Here is a 21204-nt window from a genome sequence, read left to right on the forward strand (position 1 = left end):
AGTACTCACTAAATTAATGTGAGAAAAAAGAATGTTATACCCTCTCATACAAATGTTCCCTGAGATTGGATCCACAGCCACATTGTAACTACAGTCAATGCAAAGGGGTCGCATTACATGGATCATTTACAACTACTTTTTGCTGTGTTTCAGAGTTCATAGAACATAGATCATTACCTTAAATAACATTGCCTGTGTACATACCTGTGTATATATATGAAAGTTAACATGAGTTTACATAAAAATAAGAATATCAGGCTTAAAATGCAGCACATTTGAAATATAACAACTCAATTTAACAAAAACAATCCTGTGAAACAGGAAGCAAAGATTCCTTTATTCCACTCTGATTTGCATGGATATATTTAAATTCCTTAAGCTATATCTTAACAAAGAGACTACTACTAAAACCTGATTTTGCACAGTGGGGTTTTTAACAATTTTAACTATTTTAGTCTTTTACTTCTGATCTCATGGCTCTTGTAATTAAAAAAAGTGATTTAAGATTATAATTTACCATATTTGAGAAGACGAGGTGATGTGATGTAGAGGAATACATATTATGGTAGGTACTTTAAAATAATTGTGACCCATAGACTTGCAGAAAATGAGAAACTGTAATATAAAATCGGCAGTTGCTTGTCATGCACAAAGATGAAAATGCGCAAGAGACAGTCTTATTTCAGCACTGCTCAATAATAAATCAACAGACCAGACATGATTCAGAGTCTTCTCATAAATTAGTTGTTTGACATGGAACAAGGAGACACAAGGAAAGGAAAGGCAGAAAAGAGAAAAGGGGAGAAGAGGCAAAACTGTGCCTCATGTGGCTTTCTGCTCTATTAGTCTTAGACAATTACATGAATTATTAAATGGTGCAATTACTGGCAAAAAGAGTGTGTTAAACAAACCTGCTATAAGGGACCAAGTTACCAAAATCAAGAGTAGGTTATCTATAACTTGAAGTAAGACCATGCAGATGCGACTTTGTTCCATAGGATACAACAGTGGACCCAGAGATAATTTCCCTGTTACAATTACTATTGCCAATTCTAAGAACACTTAGGTATTCCTTATTCCTATCTATGGCAATAAAAGCAAAAAAATTAACAAAACAAAAACCCAAACGAAACAAAACAAAACAAACAAAAAAACCCAACTAACCAACCAAAACTAACAAACAAACAAACAAAACCATACCAACCAAACAAACAAAAAGCCCAAAAAAACAAACAAGCCAGACTAATCCTAGCTAACATTAGGAATTTACATGGGCCAAAATTACTTGACACAGAAATCCCATGTAACACCAATAGTCAACATGCCCAGATCTGTCTGTTTACCACTGATGAAACTGGTGTTTGATTTAGAGATCTCACTGAGGGGGTTATTTTACACAGGGCAAATCCAGACCTGTTGTGCTGAAATTACAGTTGAAGGTGATTTTGGAGGGAGGTTGGCAGTCTGCTTCTGTATCAGTTGGAAATAGCCTTATATCCTTGACTCAATTAGAATTTTCCTGAGCCATTTTCAGCAGCTTATGATAATGAGGAAAGAAAACAACCATCCATCTTCAATGGAAAAATTGTTTCCGAAGCTAAACTTAGTCCTCCCAAGTTAAAATATTATTTCAGTGTTTCCATCCAGAAGTGACTGCAAGCACATGAAACAAACAAAATGGCAAGAATTCTTACCATTTAGTGTCATAGCATATATATTCTTACAGATTTGTAGTATTTATTTTTATTAATACGTTAGTAGTGGTGCCATACTTAACGTAAGTTTCATACTATAATTACAGGTAAATTGAATCATACTTCAGTGATTAGGTAGGAAATCATGTAACTCAACTAAGCATACAGATCTGAGGTGGCTCAGTTAAACTCAGAAATGTGGCAGATCTCAGGTTTTTTTAAAAACTAAAAAAAACTCTTGAGGTTTTTTTCCATGTATAATGACACAGTCTAATCTCTTCCACAACCAGGGCACTTCTGCCTAATAAATGCTCTTCTGCCTAAGAAATTCAGGAGATGAAACTGAGAGAAAGATCTGCCATATCAACCTGAGTAATGAAGTCTGCAGACAAAATGAAGCAGCAATTAATACTGTGATTTCTGTGCCTTAGCATTCAGCAGCTGCTAGTTTAGTAGCAAGCCAGCACCAAAACCTATTTAGTTGTATGGCATTTTTCAGCTGAAGACGGGGATGAGTTGCAAGCTAAATAGCTATTTAAATTTAAAAATCTTAAGAACCTTACTTGAATCTTAAACACATTTGCAGTGTTATACTTGGGATAACTGTGAGGAAAAGTAAATAAGGATGAGTTCCAGAAGTATAAAATTGAAACTGGTAACCATTTCTTTTAATGAGTCAACTGAAGAAATGGGAGAGTTTGGAGAATTTGAGAGCATTTTGGGGTGGCATCAACATTACTGTTTGGAAATATGCATGTCCTGACTGTTTTCCCTTCCTGTGACTAAAAAATGGTGACAAATGAAGTGTTAAGAATATAATGAGAAAGAGATGAAAGTGAAAAAAAAGGTGTAATGGGCTCAATTAAGGATTCAGAACGAACACAAATGAAAGAATTTGAGTTTATTTTAGGAATTATGATTTTAACTGCTCTGTTAAGCCTCTAAGCATGGCCAGGATAAACAAAAAGCTTTAAATTTAGATTTAATTGGGAACTCATTAAACTGTTATGTAGCAGAGTCTGTCACTTGTGAAGTTTTTCATTTAACATCACATTTCTCAATCGAGTGTGAGCAGAAAGGACTGGTCTGGCTGGCACACTGAGTGTAAACCTGCATCTGGCATAGATGACCACCACCACTGTGCCAATGCAATCAGGTGGCAACTTGAGACAAAATTTAAAGCATCTGCATGGGGAAGAAAAAAACTGGGTCCACATTACCTCTTTAGCACATACTTGAGATGTTTTCTTCTCATGTGGGCTCTAATAGGCATGTTGTATCTATAGTCAGAAGTTGGCATATTCCTGTCTATTCTCCTTGGATACCAGCATATTTCTGTAAATCTGTGAAACACATTGTGATAGACTGGTTTGAAGGTGATGTAGTTCAAAAAAGCTCTGCAGCTTCCAATATCCAAAATTTATGGGTGGAAGCTGTTACGACCGGCCCCCAGGTTCCTATTGATAAATCCCTTGAGGTGGATTAGAGTGAAATGACACTGAATAATCAGTGTTTGAAAACATATATATATATGTAAGGTTTATTTTAGAACAATTTTGTTTCAAAGTTAAGCAGGTATGTTGCCATTTTGGATGTTATCATCTATATCTATCATCTATAGCAATATGGTATAAGGATAACCTTTAGGGAAAATGCATCAGGAAGAGAAAGGAAAGACAAGATAAGGGTAAGGAAGAGTAAAGATGAGAGTGGAAAGATGTGTATAGTCACCACCCACGGGGTCCAGCGATGGAACTTGGTAATTACAGCTTCCATGTCTGTCAGTGGAAATGGTGGCCTTGATCCGTTGGGGGTGGGAGAGGGAAGCCCACACACTCAAAGAAGTTATGAGTTATTATATCCATGGATAGTGTCACAGGCCATGCCACAAACCTCCAACGTCTCCTGGGCCTGCGCAGAGTTCCCATGAGAGGCACAGTAAAAGAGTTTTTCCCTTTCAGGATTGTCAGGGGGATGGGCTTTGATGGGCCATGCCATGAACCTCCAACATCTCCCACAGCCCAGCAGAGAGTCCATGTGAAGGGCATGATAACTCTTCTCACCTTTTCAGGACTTGACACCTTCAGGAGCAGTGTCGGGCGATGATGGGTCCAGCTGCCTCTTCCCAGCCTGCAAAAGTCCCCTGGCAATCCTAGAATGCGTAAATCATTAACCATTTCAGTCTCTGACAGAAGCAACATCTCTTATTTTTCTACAAGTCTTAATGTCTCCCGCCAGAAAGGTGAAAGGACCTGCAAAGATGAACAGTTTAAGTTGCCTTTATGCATTGTGGACAGTAATCCACAAATAACCCACAGGTAACAACAGTGACATGTGGAATAGGGTCAGATAACAGATTGTTCTCAGTCTACTCCCTAATGCCAGCCCCCAAAACACGATCCAGGGAGAACCAAAATTCTCACTCTCTTGAAGGAATTATTAACCTCTTTGCTGCAACCTTGGACTTATGCCTGTGACAAATTCCCACTGAAATTAGAATCTGCAGTACAAAAATACGCAGAGCAGGAGGAGCAGACCTTACCCCAGAGAATTTACCATTTATTTGGAATTTGGAAGATAATCTACAAGACAAAAAAACAGTGAAGGGAAGTCTGTGACATGAATATCTAGTTCTAAGGAGCTTCTAAATTGAAATTTGTGCTATTTAATAAAAGAAATTTTCTTAAAGGACAAATGTAGATCAGGAGGCACTCTGGAGAAAATTCTGCTTTTCCCACATCTCCTATCACAGTCCGTTTTCTCTAGCTGTTCCTCCAGAATACAGACCTCATAATTTGCCCATATCCATTATTAACTTCTTTTGTTTTTCTCCAGTTGCCTCACTACCATCTCTCATATGGACTGTTTTCCTTTATAATCAACGTTTGTTCCTTACAATGAACAACAGCCAACAGTCCAACCCGGAAGAAGTCAACCAGAAAAAAAACAGGAAGATGCACTGAAATTATATAATTTGATGAGATAGAGGTGATCAAAAGACAACAGCTCAGCTTGTTACCAGAGGCAAGTATTACTTTTTCTGGGTGATTAAGTAATTTGCTTTCAGTTGCATCTGGGGGGGAAGTGGTGGTTCCAGAACTTCTGGTTCTGGTGGTCAGCATGATGAGTTGATAGGAAGAGCAGACATAGGAGCAGCCAGTACCACCACAGCTGAATGCAATACCTCGCTCCTGGGCCTGCAGCCCTTCAGCTGAACAGTGAACAACACGGCTGCAGTTGAACACTGTAGTGTCTGGATTCTGGAGGCTGGTCAATGTGCTGAGTGTCCTGGTGCCAACAGGATGAATTGGGTGAATTAGCAGGGAGAAGTGTGAGTGCTGGGAAACCAAGAACAAGTCTGGAACTGGTATTGGATAGCTGGGAATTGTTACAGGAATTAGCTACTCAAGATAGGAAAGCCTTGGATCAAAATTAGAGGCCTTTTATCTTATGCCTCTGCTTTTCCTTTGTCCCAGAAGAATTTTAATGCTGGGGATCACAATGTAAAGGAATGGAATGGCACTTGTCAATATAGAATGGATATGAACAAAACTAAATACTATTAATGCATTTTTATGTCGTAAAGAAGAAATAGCAGAAACTGCTAGTTAAATTATTAATTGTAGCTTTTGGTATTAGCTTATTAATTACAATAAATTGAAAGCAATGCATTAGATCTTTTGAAAACTGAAACTTTTCTCATTTAGCATATTTAATCTAAGATTGCATATTGCTGTTTTACCCTAATCTTTCTAGGCCATCAAAACAAATGTTTAAATAATTGACATAGACTGTTATTCTTATCACTAGAAATTATTGCTGTCATCCAGATGACATCCAACCCAACAGCATTGTTGAAGTTTCATCATTAATTTGCTCTATATTTTATTTTTTCAGTAGTCAACATAAAAAAAAAAAAAAGTTATCAAGCTAGAACTTTAGATTTATCAAGATTGTCACACTGAATGTTAAAATTACTCTTTTACTCTTTCAGACTGGCAGGGATGAGAAGTCACTTTGTTGAAATGGTGAGACCTTGTCTCACCTCCATAACATAACAAGGTTCATCAAACTAGCAAAAGCAACTTTAGAAGGATTAGAATAAAAAAGGAAAAAAAAACCCACCACACACAAAAAAAAAATCATCTCAACAGCTGACAGCAGGGTGAAGAACTTCTTCAGGTCAAATCAAATCTCTTCTTTTTGATGAGTAAGGCTATGAAAAACTTGTCACTCATGCTCTAATACTAGCTGGGATAATATTATGATGCTATTTCTTTTCAGACAGCAGCTGTAAAGTTTGACAGTCTATTTCAAATATTTTTTTTAGCCAAATATTAGAAAAATAATGAGCAGCTTACCCAAATGCAATTTTTTCTAATTACAGCATTTCTAATACTAAACTGTGGCATTGTTAGAATAATTTATTTCAAGATAAAATTATTTCCTCAGAAACTAGTGGGACTCAGTTTAATGATCCATCAAAGGGTAGTTAGACATGAATCAGATACAGGCTTGAAAGATTGTGTTTTAATGAGATTTCACAGCTGTGGATGCTTGTGTAGGTACTACCCAGAGACACGGGGTACAGATCCATTTGGCTTGATTTCCATGTAAGTCTATGTTCCTGTGGTCCAGGTATCTCTGACGACCGCGAGGGAATGTTAATCTCAATTATTTAATTGGGCTTTAATGCCTGCCTTTAGGATCTACACACTGTTGGCAACATCAAGTGAAGGTATTCGAAAGGACAAGCATCAGTATTTCTTGTACTGATGGGCAAAAGTCTTGAGTTTTTCTGTAGGTTCTTAAATCATATTGAAACGTATTGATAGGGGCTTCCATTTTGCTGTGTTCTACTGCTTTGAGTACTCACTAGCGAGTGATTTGTACAATATAACTGAGACTTCCAGTATCAAGAGTCTTTATCAAACCTTTTGAATTTATGTAATTTGAGTTAGGTAAGGACACAGAACTTGTATTACTTTCTTTCTTTCACCCTGAGGACTGATTTCAGCATCCAAAGAGATGACAAAATGTTTCTGTCAAAATTTTATTTAATACTTTAACAGTAGAGATCCAAATACATGCATTCTGATCTTTATTAGTGATCTTGTTTACTTTTAAGATTTTCCCTGAGGTTTAACTTAAAAATGCTTAAGTATTCCACAGACAGATAAAGCTCCATTGCATGACATTTGGCTGCTTATGCTACAGTTCAGAATGTTAATCAGCGTGTGCTTAATACACATTAATTCAGACTGTAAGGGGCACCAGACATATCTTCTCCTGCATACTAAAGGCTAGAATTAGCTGAGAAGCTAAGATTTCTGTGCTGCAATTGCCATTTTCTTACACCAGTGACTTGATTAGGTCAATATATATGCATTGGCAATATCTAGAAAGGATGATGAACTCCATGAACTTCAAGAGAGGCATTCTTTCCTGCTTCTCTTTGACTTCTAGCTATTTCACAGTGTCATGCTTTATAGTAAATTAAAAATAAGGACTTGATTATTTTGTCTATATTAAGATATGTATTGAAGTCACATAGTAGCATTATTTGACATTTCTTTTGAAATCACATTAAAATAAGGGAATTTTTATTCCTTTAGTTGAACATTGGCAGTTAAAAAATGGGTAACACGTATCAAGTCAGAGATGAAAAACCCATGAATATCATAATCCCCATGGAAAATGCAAGGAAAAATGAGCAGTGTGCTTTTTCCCACTCTCATCTGTTTTCAGAGAAAAGAATTAGAAATCTCAAAAGGGGAGAAAAATTGCGGGAATAATTATTCATCACTCTACAGAATTCACAGAGGAAATGCACTGCATACAGATTTCAATCATGGAAAGGTTTGGGTTGGAAGGGACCTTAAAGATCATCCAGTTCCAATCCTCCTGCCTTGGGCAGGGACATCTTCCACTAGACCAGGCTGCTCAAAGTCTTATCCAAAGGGAGTTGGACTGAGGAACTCATCTTGAATTAGTTGAATCCTACTAAAACTTTTCTATGTCTTTTCTAGCATTTTTTGACTATTTACCATTATTTTACAGCTTGTTCAGTAGCAGCAGCCATAACCCAAGACAACTGCTAGGTTAAGATCTCCAAGGTACTACAGATAACAGCATTTACTGCATATACTAAACAATTATTCATATTTAAAGGAAAATATTATTAGAGTAATAATTTTGCTGTCTCAATCAAAGTGTATTTTATAGATCTACTACTTTGACTTAAATATTCAACCGTGAGTAACACTCTTTTTTCACTACAATTATATTTAGTGAATCAACATAAAATAACCAGACATCTTCCAATGATTTAAAGAGCTTTTTGCAATAGCTGTTCCATAAAATTTTAATGAGTACACACAAAGTGATAGACATTAATGTATTCTACAAAAGGCAGACAAATCTGCAGATAATTTTTACAGAACTTCTAGCAGCAAATACGGAGTTTATTAAAAACAATATTTTACTTATGCTTACGAAACTAAACAGCTCCAACATCCTGCCAATATTTTATTGGCTGATAGTTTTAAAAAGTTAATTTTCAAAAGGAACAGAAAGAGAAAGAGAGAACAATTTAAATTCCATGTATGGTCGTTCATCTCTTATCACTTACGAATGAATAAAAAGCATAGCTGAAGGAGCTGAGCTTGGTTAAAACTTGGTGCTAATAACACCAAGGTCATGTGTTCAATCCCCTGTATGGGCCATTCACCTAAGAGCTGGACTTAATGATCCTTGTGGGTCCCTTCCAACTCAGAATATTCTGTTATTCTGTGGGTTGGGCACACTGTTCATGTACACTACAGCTGGTCAGCCTCATTGAGCCCTCAGAGATACTTGACAAAAGTTTCCTGTGGTCAGGAACCACTTGAACAGACATGGGAAAAATGCATAGAGCATTTGCCCTTGCACAGTGCAGATGGCAGGAGCATACACTACATCCCTGACTGACTTGTGCCAGAACCTCCCAGAGTCCTCTGAGAACTTCCAGAGAAGCCCTGTACCAATTTAGCCCCACCACTGAATCCACATGTAAGTTGTTTCAATAATGACAGGCTTGTCAACCCACTTCTATTTCTATCCATACCTTCCAGCAAACCAAAAAGTCTGACTAGTGCACAAAAACAATGCTAAAATAACATCCAAAATTTCTTACTGTTTTCATGGTCATGGGATAATCATAATAATAAAACCCATTAAAATAAAAAGAAAGGAAAACAACAAAAGAAATCCCCACAAAACCACACAAAACACACACCAAAAAAAAAAAAAAGGCAACAACCAAAAAAGCCCTCCCGCACCTCATAGAATCACAGAATATGCTGAGTTGGAAGGGACCCACAGGGATCACTGAGTCTTTTCCAAATTGCAGTTTTTCATAACTGCACAGTTTTAGAGAGTGGAACGCTGGGTGCCTCATGAGGCAAGTGGCTTGCACTGTATGTCACAGAGTGGGACATTCTCCAGCTGCTGTGTAACCTCTTCTTTAACATCCCAACTCCCTCCTTATTTCCTTCTGTGAACAGAATAGCTCCCATCTTGGATGACATGGATTTTATCTCCCATTGTGACTGAAACGGATTTGAACTGGAGATGTATCCATGCAACTTGGCGTTACCAGGAAGGTTTGTATCTTTGCACTGAGTATTTCCTTAATAAATGAGACATAGCAAAGAATATGTCATTTATATTCACCAGTGGTAACACAGTTATTTAGGAAATGTATCAGACTTGCACTTACATATCCAGCAGTTTCTCTAAGCAATGAATCTACATAAAAATCCGTTGTGGATGTAGAAGTCTGTAGGAGCAAGAATATTCCTGCTGTGGCATGTTTAGATCCTCAGATACATGCAAAAAAGAAGGTGGCTAAAGAAATCATGTTGTTTAGCTTGTCAAGGATTTTACTCTTCTAGAATGGAGTGCAACATCACTAACTAGGACAAACGACTTAATCTTCTCATCACGGCATGTTGTAGAATTACTTTCGGCTGAATGAACAGAAAATGGGCTATTCAAACCCAGTCACTATGCTTTTTTGAAGTGAAAAGGTAACATTTACAAGCTGATAGAAAGCATGCTGGAATTTCTTGCTCCAACAATGAAGTATCAAGTCAATACTGAAGACTATGTAATATCCTATAGTCAAATATATGCATATATTTTAAAATAATAATAATAATAATAATAATAATAATAATAATAATAATCCCTAAACAGACAAAAACTGAATCTGGCAAAATATTTTTCCTTAAATACTTTTTTTTTTATTCACTAGTTAATTACATATCTTTAAAATAATCCTTTTATTTGGCAGATGCACAGAAAATTGAAATGCAACTTGTTATCCGTACAAAAATATTAGTTTCTTAATTCATATCATGCACTCTGTTGTCAAGGGACCAGAAAGTATTCATTTTAATTGCTTTCAAAACAAAATAAAATTAAATAATTTTATCCTTAAAGCATACTGCAATAGAGAGAACACATTGTTATGATCTGGGTAGAACACTATTGACTAAAACAGGAAATGGGAAAACTTATGGCAGAGTTATACTTTGAATTAGAAAAAACAAGAAAAAGGAATGAATTAGATTATTCAGGGCAAAGAACTCATATGCCAGTTCTCCGATCATCACACTGTGTTCTGATTAGAACCAAAAAAATTGCCTTATTTCATATGTTTCATTCTGTCATGCTTAGTAGGAAGCCACTGCAGTCACTGAAGCAAGGCAGGTCATCTTTAGCTGTGTACTGAATTACATTCAAAGAAGCTCAGAGTAGTCTAGTGACCAGCAATTACAAACTTGTCAGCCTCCTCTGTCTAACCTCCTTTTGCCCTGATGTAACCTGCATGCCAGAATTGAGTTTGGATTTGGTATGGTCCTTTTGTTGTTTCAGCTCCACATTTCATTTTGACCGTAACCTCTGTATTTTGGGTCCAGCTCTGCGCCATCCTTCACTAGTACTTGTCTGAAAGGGAATAATCTAAATTTTTATACTAAAACCTTTCTTGAACTCCTTCTTGATGATGTCTTTTTGCCTTTAAATATAAAAAATAGTGTCAGATCTTTCCCTTCTATCAATTACAGCTTTAAGAAGACATCCACATATGTAAAAAACTATATTATCAGAATATACACCAAAAATAGGAAGAACAGGAGTCTTATTCTATGTGAGAAGTCTATACTTTCATTCTGTGCATGCTATACTGACATAAATGGATGGACCATAGCTAGTCTCATTCACAGAACCACAGAACTGTTAGGGTTGGAAGGAGATCATCAAGTCCAACAACCCCGCTGAGGCAGAGTCACCTAGTTGAGATGACACAGGAACTTTTCCAGGTGGGTTTGGAATGTCTTCAGAGCGGGAAACTCCATGACCTCCCTGGGCATCCTGTCCCAGTGTTCTGCCTGCCTCAATGTAAAGAAGTTCTTCATGTGTACGTGGAACTCTAGTTTAAGGCCATTGCTCTTCATCCTGTCACTACGCACCACTGAAAAGAGCCTTGCATCATCCTCTTGGCACTTGCCTTTGAGATATTTATATGCATTAATGAGATCCCCTCCCACTCTCCTCTAGACTAGACAGGTACAGTTCCCACAGTCTCTCCTCATAAGGGAGATTCTCCAAACCCTTAATCATCTTTGTGGCATTCCGATGGACCCTCTCCAGTAGCTCCTTGTCTTTCTTGAACTATGGAGACCAGAATAAAACACAATACTACAAATACAGCCTCTCTAGGGACGAGTAGAAGGGGAGGATCACCTCCCTCAACCTGCTGGCCACACAGCAGCTCAGTATACCCAGCATTCATGTTAGTTCAGACTTGAAAAAAGTAAAATACTTAAGTTCTTGATCCCATACAAACTCTATTCTCCTGATTGAAAGCCTTTACAATCAATAGAAAATTTTTTTGATGACCTTGAGGGACTATTGAGTCGATTCTTATAACTAGTTTTTAGGCTTTTTGCTTTCTCATAGAAATTACTGAGCTAAGATGCTCACTACCTAAACTGTAATGGAAAGTCTAAAAGGAGGGGATATTGCTTCTTACAGAACTTAAGTGAGTTTCTTCTGTGGTTATTTATCTGCTTAAAATTAACAATATTAGAAATGTACAGACTGTGGGAATTGCAAAATTCAATTCCTCTGGCCGTGGCTAAGTAGTTCTGGTGCAGTGGCAGCTTTAGTCCTAAATTCTGGAATATTCTGGTCCTGGTGTCACATCTAAAAGTATCTCAGATTCATTAGTTTGTAATATCAGCAAAGTGATACTATGAAATATGATACCAGTCCATTGGGCCTCCCTAGTTAACATTCAACTAGCCTCAGATGTGATCAGACTTAGATCACTTAATTTTAATTTTGTATGACTATTGAGATGCATACATATCACATACGCACATATACAGATCATAAATATACCCAAAGAACCTTTGAATATTTTTCTAACTCATGAATAGCTACCAACTAATGATCATTTCCAGTCACTGTGCTATGATGAATCTAAATCAGCTCCTATTTCTTTAATTATCCAGTCTTCCAACTACACTTTTTTCTTCATAAAGAGCAAAAGAAAGTTATAAAGCCTGTTGTATTCCGGAGACAATGAATAGCTAATGAAGTAGATAGAATAAAAAATTTGCTTGTTTTGAAAAAGTGAACAAAACAAACAATGTTTGTTTTGGGATCTTTTTTTTACTGCTAAGCGTACATTCCCAGAAAAACATGGGGTTGTTTGACAATGAGGGTATATTGCCCAAGAAAAATGTGGAATTCTTCACCATTGGGAGTGAATTGCTCACTAATACAAAACAAGGCTTTTTCGTTTTATTCTCACTGCCTGAAACACCAAAACACTTCACAAATGGGCAGCCTAGCACTTCTTGCAGGGTGAAGTCCTTTAATTCCACCCAGATCCTGATATATCGGTAATGTCAGGCTGTCATGTCACAGAACCTTTTTTCATGTGGAATGGCTTCCAGCAAGCATTTCTATTGCTTCTGGTCAAACCCTGTGCAGCACTCTGCCATGAATAGCTTCATGCATCCTGCACATTTGTTTCCTGAATTATAGGCCATGCACTGGCCAGCTTCACATTTCATTTTGATAACTTTTTTTGTTGACTAAGGTTGAATTGTCATGACTGTGAACATTGTTATGTAGCCTTTTAAATATGTTGAAGACTTATGATTCAGTATTTTTATCTTTATTGACATAGGTTTTAATTCAAGTCATTTACAGTGTAGCACTTATGTCCATCTGATCTTCCGTAACGATTTCAAAACATTGTAATGCTGGTTTATTTTTCAGCATATTGCCTAGGGTACCTCATTTGAAAATCAGTATCTGAAATATTGCGAATGTGCAGAAGGATGTACTAGAAGAGTGCTCATTAGAGCACATCTGCTTTGCTTCTGAGGAGGGCAGCGGGCTCAGGCAAGTTCTTTCATATTTGTTTACAGAAGAGAATTCTGTTTCTGGGTGCTTCAAGAATATGAAATACATGGTTCAGCACATTGAGGTCAGTGAGATTCTTTCAACTCTGGAAGCAGGAAAAAAAGGGCTTTTTTTGGTGTGTAGGGGAGAGAAAACAAACAGAAAATTGGTCTCCCTGGTTTGTGTCTTTTATCAAGGAAGAAAAATTGTGTTATGAAACAGGTTAGTTCTGCAAGGCTTTAGTAACACTCTTCCATTACTCGTTATAACCAGTTTCCCCCTTCCTGTAACAACATTCAGTGAGTGTTGCTGCATGAAACACCATTACTTGAACACAGTATGGGAGGAACACAATGTAAAACTGCATAAATACTACTGTTTACAAGACTTTTCATAGAATCATAGAATTAGGTTGGAAAAGACCTTAAAGATCACTATGTCCCGTCATTAACTGAACGCCACCAAGTCCACCGCTAAACCCCATCCCTGAGTGCCACAACTACACGTCTTTTAAAAACCTCCATGGATGGCGAATCATCCACTTCCCTGGGCAGCCTGTTCCAATGCTTGACAACACTTTCCATAATAAACTTTTTCCTAATGTTCTATTTAAACCTCCCCTGGTACAACTTGAGACCGTTTTCTCTTGTCCTATTGTTTGTTCCTTGGGAGAAGGGACTGGCCCCCCACCCCCCTACCTTTCAACGACAAGATTCCTCCTGAGACTTTTCCCCAAGATGAACTACCCCAGCTCCCTCAGCCACTCCTCATCAGGCTTGTGCTCCAGACCCTTCCCCAGCTCTCTTGCCCTTCTCTGGACACGTTCTAACACGTCAGTGTGTTTCTTGTAGAGAGGGGTCCAGAACTGAACACAGGATTCAAGGTGTGACTTCATCAGTGCCGAGTACAGGGGGACAGTCACTGCCCTGGTCCTGCTGGCAACACTATTGCTAATACAAACCAGGATGCCCTTCCTTGGGGTTATAAAACAAAACACATGCATGCAAGCAGGGAAGCAAGGAAGCCACCAATGAGAACAAAAAGTACCAGCAGTAAATGTAAATTCCAATACATGATGGTTTAATACATTGAAATAGTTATGACATTGGATGCAGACTTCTTGGAAGAAAAAAAAGTACATGAGAGGCAAAACTCAGTGAAGACTACTTAAAATCCAGTCAACTTATTATTAGGAGCCTAACTTAGCCAGGAACTCTTACTTTCCCAAGAACCTACTTGTGTATATTGATATTAAAGCAAATTTAGGATTTGTACCTAAAATAAAACATGCATACTCATTAAATGGATGTGATACTGTCACTGTATTCCATATTTTCATGATTCATGAAGTGTTACTCCACTTGTAGACTTTGCTGCTTCTGGCTAATGCCTCAGTTTTCCTAAGTGCAAGGATTGACTATGCTGCTAAAGAAACTGTCTACATAAAGGACAGAGAATGAGTGTGGGCTTTACATAAACCTCTAAAACGCTTGCTAAGAGGATTCTAGGGGCAAAGGCATTGCAAATAGGTTCTCCTTGGTTCAAGTAAATGCTAGGAAGAATGTAGGCTCAGTGAAATAAGGAGGCCGAGCTTGAAGGAAATGGGAAAATCAATTCTCTAGAATAAATCGTATTACCTTATATGCTTCTTACTGTACACATGCATAATGCAGATTTAGAGAGAAAAATCAGAACAAATGGGAAGCAATATGTGACTGTTTTTTCCTGTAATAGGTGAAATAAAAAGTATTTACAGTAACTTGTCGATTCTAAGCCATACTGTTGTGAGCTGAAAAGCTCTGCTCAACTCTTTGGCTTAATGCCCATTTAACCTCACCAAGAGGTTGCCTGTGGCACTTACGTTGTAGCTGTTATTGTCTATTTCCACCCTGTCTGCAGGGAGAAATGCATACTTTAATGCTTTGAGTGTTGCTATTTTCTTCATAACCCAGAAATTTCCAGAGGAGAGAAATCCTTCTTGAACATATGTATTTGAAAAAGACAGATGGGAGTATTCCTCATGCCTCACCTTGTGTTCAATATTTCAGAATTAAAATGAGGGGTTTTGGGGATGGTTTGGGGTTTATTTGGTTTGGGTTTTTTGTTTTATTTTGGTGGGGGTTTTCTTTTGGGGGGGATTGTTTGTTTGGGTTTTTTTTGTTTTGTATTGGGGTTTTTTGTGTGTGGCTTTTTATTTTTATTATTGGTTTTGGTTTTTTGGGGTTTTTTTTGTTTGGTTGGGGTTTTTTGGTTTTGGTTTTTTTTTTCAGTTTCCACAGCTACCATCCTCTCACAGAAGTAAATTACCATATCTGATATGTTCCTGAATGGAATAGCTGGGCTTCAGGAACAGCGCTGAGCACCACCAACCCCCAATCTCCTTGTCATGGATGGACAAACCCTCAGTCTAACTTCATTTCTTACCTAAAGGATCCATGTTGTGCAAATGTTAGCGTTAGCCTGGAAACTAGTTTATATTTTTCTAGACTCTGGAAAGATTACCAGGGCTAATGCTAAAGGATGCTTCAGAGCTCAGGTGAAGGCAGTGTCTGACGGTGTTCTACAAGCTGAACTGTGTTCCTGGTGGGAAAGTCTGGATCTGAATCTAGTGTCTACACCCAGGAAAATGTGTCAGGCTGGCTAGAGCTCAGCATGCTTTTGCTTTCTAAAACTGGAAAACATGCACCAAAGAGCCAGGAGGCAAAGCAACATGATTATCCTTTAATTAATACTCTGAAGCATGCTCTTCTCAGTCCCACTGATCCTTCCCTCTGGTATCTGGAAGTCATGCTGGCTGCTTCTACAGTATTTACATCTTATGGCTTTGGCCAGAGAAAAGAAAGCTGCTGTCTGTCTTACTAATACAATCCATCTCTCTCTAGGTCCAGAAGATTCAGATTATATCATATAAAAAAACCCATAATCAAAACCGTGGGATTTCTGAGATCTATTTTGGACAAGGAATCATATTTTTCTGCACATAGTGAAAAATGACACTAGTCTGCAGAGCTGTCATCAGAGTTTGTATATGGACAGAGATGAGGGAGTTAAAGTCGAAATTCTCTGCTTGTTTGTGTGCTAATTTAGTGTGATTCTGGAGAAGAATAACCTCTAAAATAGTAATTGTCAGGTCTAGAATCCCAGACATTGCCACATTATGGAGGATTTTGACCTTCATCTGGTATATCAGAGGTCAACTTCTGTGAAAAACAACACATTATTCCCATACAGAGAAACAGGCAGGTTCCTTTCATAAGGATCCTGCTTCTAAATTAGCCACCATAAGAAACAGATGTCAATAAGGAATAGACAGAGGGACATAGTTGAGGCTGAAGTACTGAAATTAAGGTAATGTTCTGGATATTTACTGACAATCCAGTTCTCATGATTGGGTACGAAAATTATAAATTTGGATGTATTTTTTTGCAGATGTATAATGGTTATGAAGATATGGACACAGAAAGAAATTGCTATGAGCAAGTGATGCTTTGGATTTAGAAGATGCTACATTTTCCATAGTAAATTGTCCAGAGGAAATCTTAACCTTTGCAAAAGAGATTTAGCATTCACTGCAAAATATTGTTCTATACTAGAACCAATTCATTGTTTGGTCCTATTCACACCTCTTTTCATGTTCACTCTTTTCAGATATTTTTATTATTGAGTTTTATTAGCAGAAGACTCAGAGATAGTCAATTAAAAAAAAAACAACAACTAGGTATGATAAAACCATAAAAATTGAAGAGATTTGTTGGCTTCCTTATTCTCAAATATATGTGTGCAGCTCCTTTCAACAAGAATAATCAGGTAATTTTTGGAAAGAAAAACATTTTAGTTTTTATACAATAAATTTTAAAAAGAAATTACAGCATAAGTAATGGTAAAAAACAGAAGATGGGAGTAGTTTTGTAATGAAAATAATGGAACCAAAATGTCTATTGAGGAATTTTAGCTTCTCTGCTAAAGAATAATTTTACACAGTGATTTAGTAGCTGTAGAAACATTTTTTTCTTCTCTTTATTTTGGTTATTAGAATTTTGATTCCCTAATTTTATGTATTAGAATAATGTAGTGACATGACCTGTTTTCACAAACCCTGTAGAAACTTTATCAGTTGAAGTCCAAGATTAGAGAACATTGCATAATGGGGCTGATTTCATTTCACAGCTCCTGCTGATATTTTGTCTACTCTACAAAATAAAAAAGCATGTAGTTTAGAAAACTTACAGATGAGTTAATGACGATTGCTACAGCTGCAATATAAATGTTAAAAGTCCTAGGCTATTAGAATCCAGGGCAAACTTTACTTCAAGATTCACTCAAAAGATTGATGATTCAATTCAGAATATTTCAAAACCACCTAAGTACAGTCTTTATGCTTGGAAGTACCCACAACAAAAGCCACCAGCTCCTAATTTCTATCAATAACTTACCTTTTAAAATCAGCATAATACAAATGTGGAGGCACAGCAAATTCTCTGTTAGATGAGATTTACCACCAGCTTCTACAACCTACATATTCCTTTAAGGAAACAAGGAGAAACGTTTCAGGGAACAGCTTCGTTCAAAGTACTGCAGCAAATGAAAGCTCTTCCATTTACACTCAGCCAGTTTAAATTAACCCCTCATTGGTAAGTGACTAAAAGCTTGATTTGAAGCCCATTAAAGTAAATATCAGTCTTCCCCTTGACTTCAAAGGGGTTTTTAACTTAGGACTCAAAATCAAAAGCTGCAGACATCTGCTGCTATCTGTTTACAGGCCAAGATGAAATTAGTTATTGTTGTTGGATTGTGTTTTGATGCTGTTTGTGATGCAGGCAAAAATATGAGGTAAAGCCCACTCTGTACCAGTACAAAGGAAGAGTGGAGAGAAACACTGCCTAAAAACTCAAGAAGGGAAAGTTCCTTCTTCCCCTTACACCACAATGTTAAGAAGCCTACCCGAGGATGTGAGAGGTGTGATTTAATTCAAATACCATGATGTGCCATCGTAACTCTGAGCATTTACTCAGCACAAACTATCGAGTTCCCCTGGGCTACTGACATACATCAGAGAAGGGACTACCAATTTACCACTGGATTCTAAATAGACACGTGAATTATTACATTTCTAAGCCAACATATAATTAATATTAGATAGTTATGTCTTGAAACCTCTTCTTCTAGCCAGGTTCAGGTGAAGTTTCTAAAATTCCTCCCCACAGGCAATTTTTTGGGGGACACAGATTGAGTAATTGCAAGCATCCATGATTCTGAAAGATCTTTTACTGCAGACTACGAGCTTAATTTCCAACTTTTTTTACACTAGTGGCTGTTCTACTACATGTATGAGAACAACTGAGAAATTAAGATTTGCAATTGCTAGGATCCTGCCAAGGAGGTAGGTATATCTGCAGAAGACCACTGCATAAAATCTTAGAGAAAGATACAAGGAAGGGAAAGAATTCAGTTTCAGAATGAAAAGTAGCAGTGTAAAGGTGCAAAAAATAAAGCTCTACCAGAGCAGAAAGGAATATAAAACACCCAATGACATCTCAGCATCCACATATTATCTAGACAATAAAATGCATTTCATAGTTGTAGATGCTATAAAATAAAATTGATGCTCAAGGTATCTTTATATGCATGCACCTAGGTACCAGGCAATTAGATTGGGAGAATATTTAATAGTTCCTAAAATATTTGCATCAGTAAAGATTTCAATTCCTGTATCGGTGTGGGATTGCAACAGTGGGAAATCAACCAGTTAGTGAATACCGAGCAACATGAGAAGCATTTCCAATAATAAACACAATTAGCAATGTAGATGAGAAATCTATCTGATTTATGGGCTGCATATGCAATTATAGCACATTCATAAAATGTTACCCACAGAGCAATCCAATACATTTGTTTATCCATGCTCCCAGATTAAGAAAGTAATGTTGTCAACCAACCAATTGTGGGCATTACATATTCAAGATTAATTACCATCTGCATGGGACAGATGTTAAATCTTCAATTTCCCAGCAAGGCATCTATAGCTTATTTCCCATGGACTGCTTCTTTCTCTGATCAATAAATGTATCAGCCTAGCTGTTCATCTTGCCACAGAGGTCAGACGAATGACAGGGTTTCATCTGGTTTTATGTCAAATAAGGGCTGAGCAAATGAATCCTATAAACAGCTTGGCTGCAATTGTCCTTCACTCTTGTACTCAGCTACTGATTATTAAGTTTAAGCAATTTGGGAATTTGATAGCAAAAAAAAAAGCCAAACCAAAACCAAATCAAACCAAAAAAAAACCCAAAACAACAGAAAAACCAAATCCAAACCAAAAAACCAATCTTTTTGCATATTTTAAAACTAGAATTCATGTCAAATTTTTATATGAGCTGGGCTTGATTCCCCACTGCACCTTCAGCTGATTCAATAGTGCCAGCATATGACAGCAGATTTTGGCTAGCAGTATACTCTCAAAAGCACTATTCTTTATTATTATTGTTACTATTATTATTTCACTTTGTTGCATAAAGTAAGAAAATGAACCATTGACTTAGTTGTCTTGTTAGTGACCAGAGAGTGCTGTCTTTGAAAAAGACATAGTAAATAAATAATAAAGGCATAATGACTTTACAAAACGATGTAGAAAAATATTCTCAAATTGAGACTTGACCCAGAGTGATGTAAAATAGCAATCTTGCTTTGACTAACTATATAGGTCTCTACTCTTTAGGTATTTCCCTACTTTGCTTAAAGCTCCCTGCAACCTCAACAACCTCAACAACCTCAGTTCGTGTCACCTCAGGCACTCATGACAGTTCTGAATGACCTGCTCTGTGAAGATGGGAGCTCTAACATGGTCTTGGTGAGAGAGGCAGCTGTTTCTATTCTGCTTAAGTTCCCTGGAGATGTCCAAAGAGACGGACAGAATCCAGGCTACAGTTTCCTTTGTCTGATGAAGTGACAGCTTTGCTCAGCTCTCACATACTCACCGAAACATCTTGGTCTTCTTCGATTCTTACCAGCCCAAGGAAGTGACCCTTTCTATCCCCACTCCAGAGGAGTGCCCTAAACACCGTGGAGTGCCCTGAGCAAAAAGTACCTCCCTTTCTGCTGCTGAAGATCAGCCCCTGTGCAGTCACGTGTGCAACAGTCAAGGAGAGAGAAAAATGCCTGACAACAGCTGGGAAGGAAAGATTTCTTGTCCCTGCCCTGAAGGGTGATTTTAATAAACCCGGCAAGGCTCTAATAAAAAATACACATTGTTTGAAACCTTGCATCTCCCCCAACATGTGTGTGGTGTTGCTTTGACCAAGATAATCAATGACTAGATCCTCCTTTTGCAGTCTGAGCTCAGTCCCTGTGAGTACGTGTAATGGTCTCACTTCCCAGGTGACTGATTTGTCTTCTGGACAATTATGTAAAGATGACATGACACTGGCACACACCATACTATTAAACATGTCCGTAAGCATTAGTTATATTTTTGCTCAAGAGAGTGGAGATGCCAGACATGTCTGCAGTTTCCTGAACTGCCAGAAGCCAATTATGCTGGATCTTCTTGTGAAGAGGGAGAGAGATAGTAAATTAAGAGGTCTAGATCTCCTGCAGAGTAAGGCATTCAAATGTTTGTATTACATCAGGCTGAGTATCCTGTCTGAGTGTCTGTATCTAACATTTCTGTGAGGAAATGCCTATGTTAGGCATAAAACACAGGCGTGTTTCAGTTGAGTTTTAAGAGGTACCTGAAAATCTAGATGCAATAAAAAATAATTGTGTAGCTAATAACTTTTACTTTAAAAAACGCTGAACAATTGCTAAAATCATAAAATTGCAGAGTACTTCGTGTTGGAAGGGACCTTCAAAGGCCATTCAGTTCAACCCCACTGCAATGAGTAGGGACATCTTCAACTGGATCAGGTTGCTCAGGGTCCCATCCAACCTGATCTTGAATATTGTCAGGGATGGGGCATCCACCACCTCTCTGAACAACCTGTTCCAGTGTCTCACCATTCTCATTGTAAAAAATTTGTTCCTTATATGTAGCCCAAATTTACCCTCTTTT

The sequence above is a fragment of the Manacus candei genome, unplaced genomic scaffold (assembly GCF_025592945.1).
Source record: "Manacus candei isolate 608988 ecotype Guabito, Panama unplaced genomic scaffold, ASM2559294v1 h1tg000042l, whole genome shotgun sequence".
NCBI classification, from domain to species: Eukaryota; Metazoa; Chordata; class Aves; order Passeriformes; family Pipridae; genus Manacus; species Manacus candei.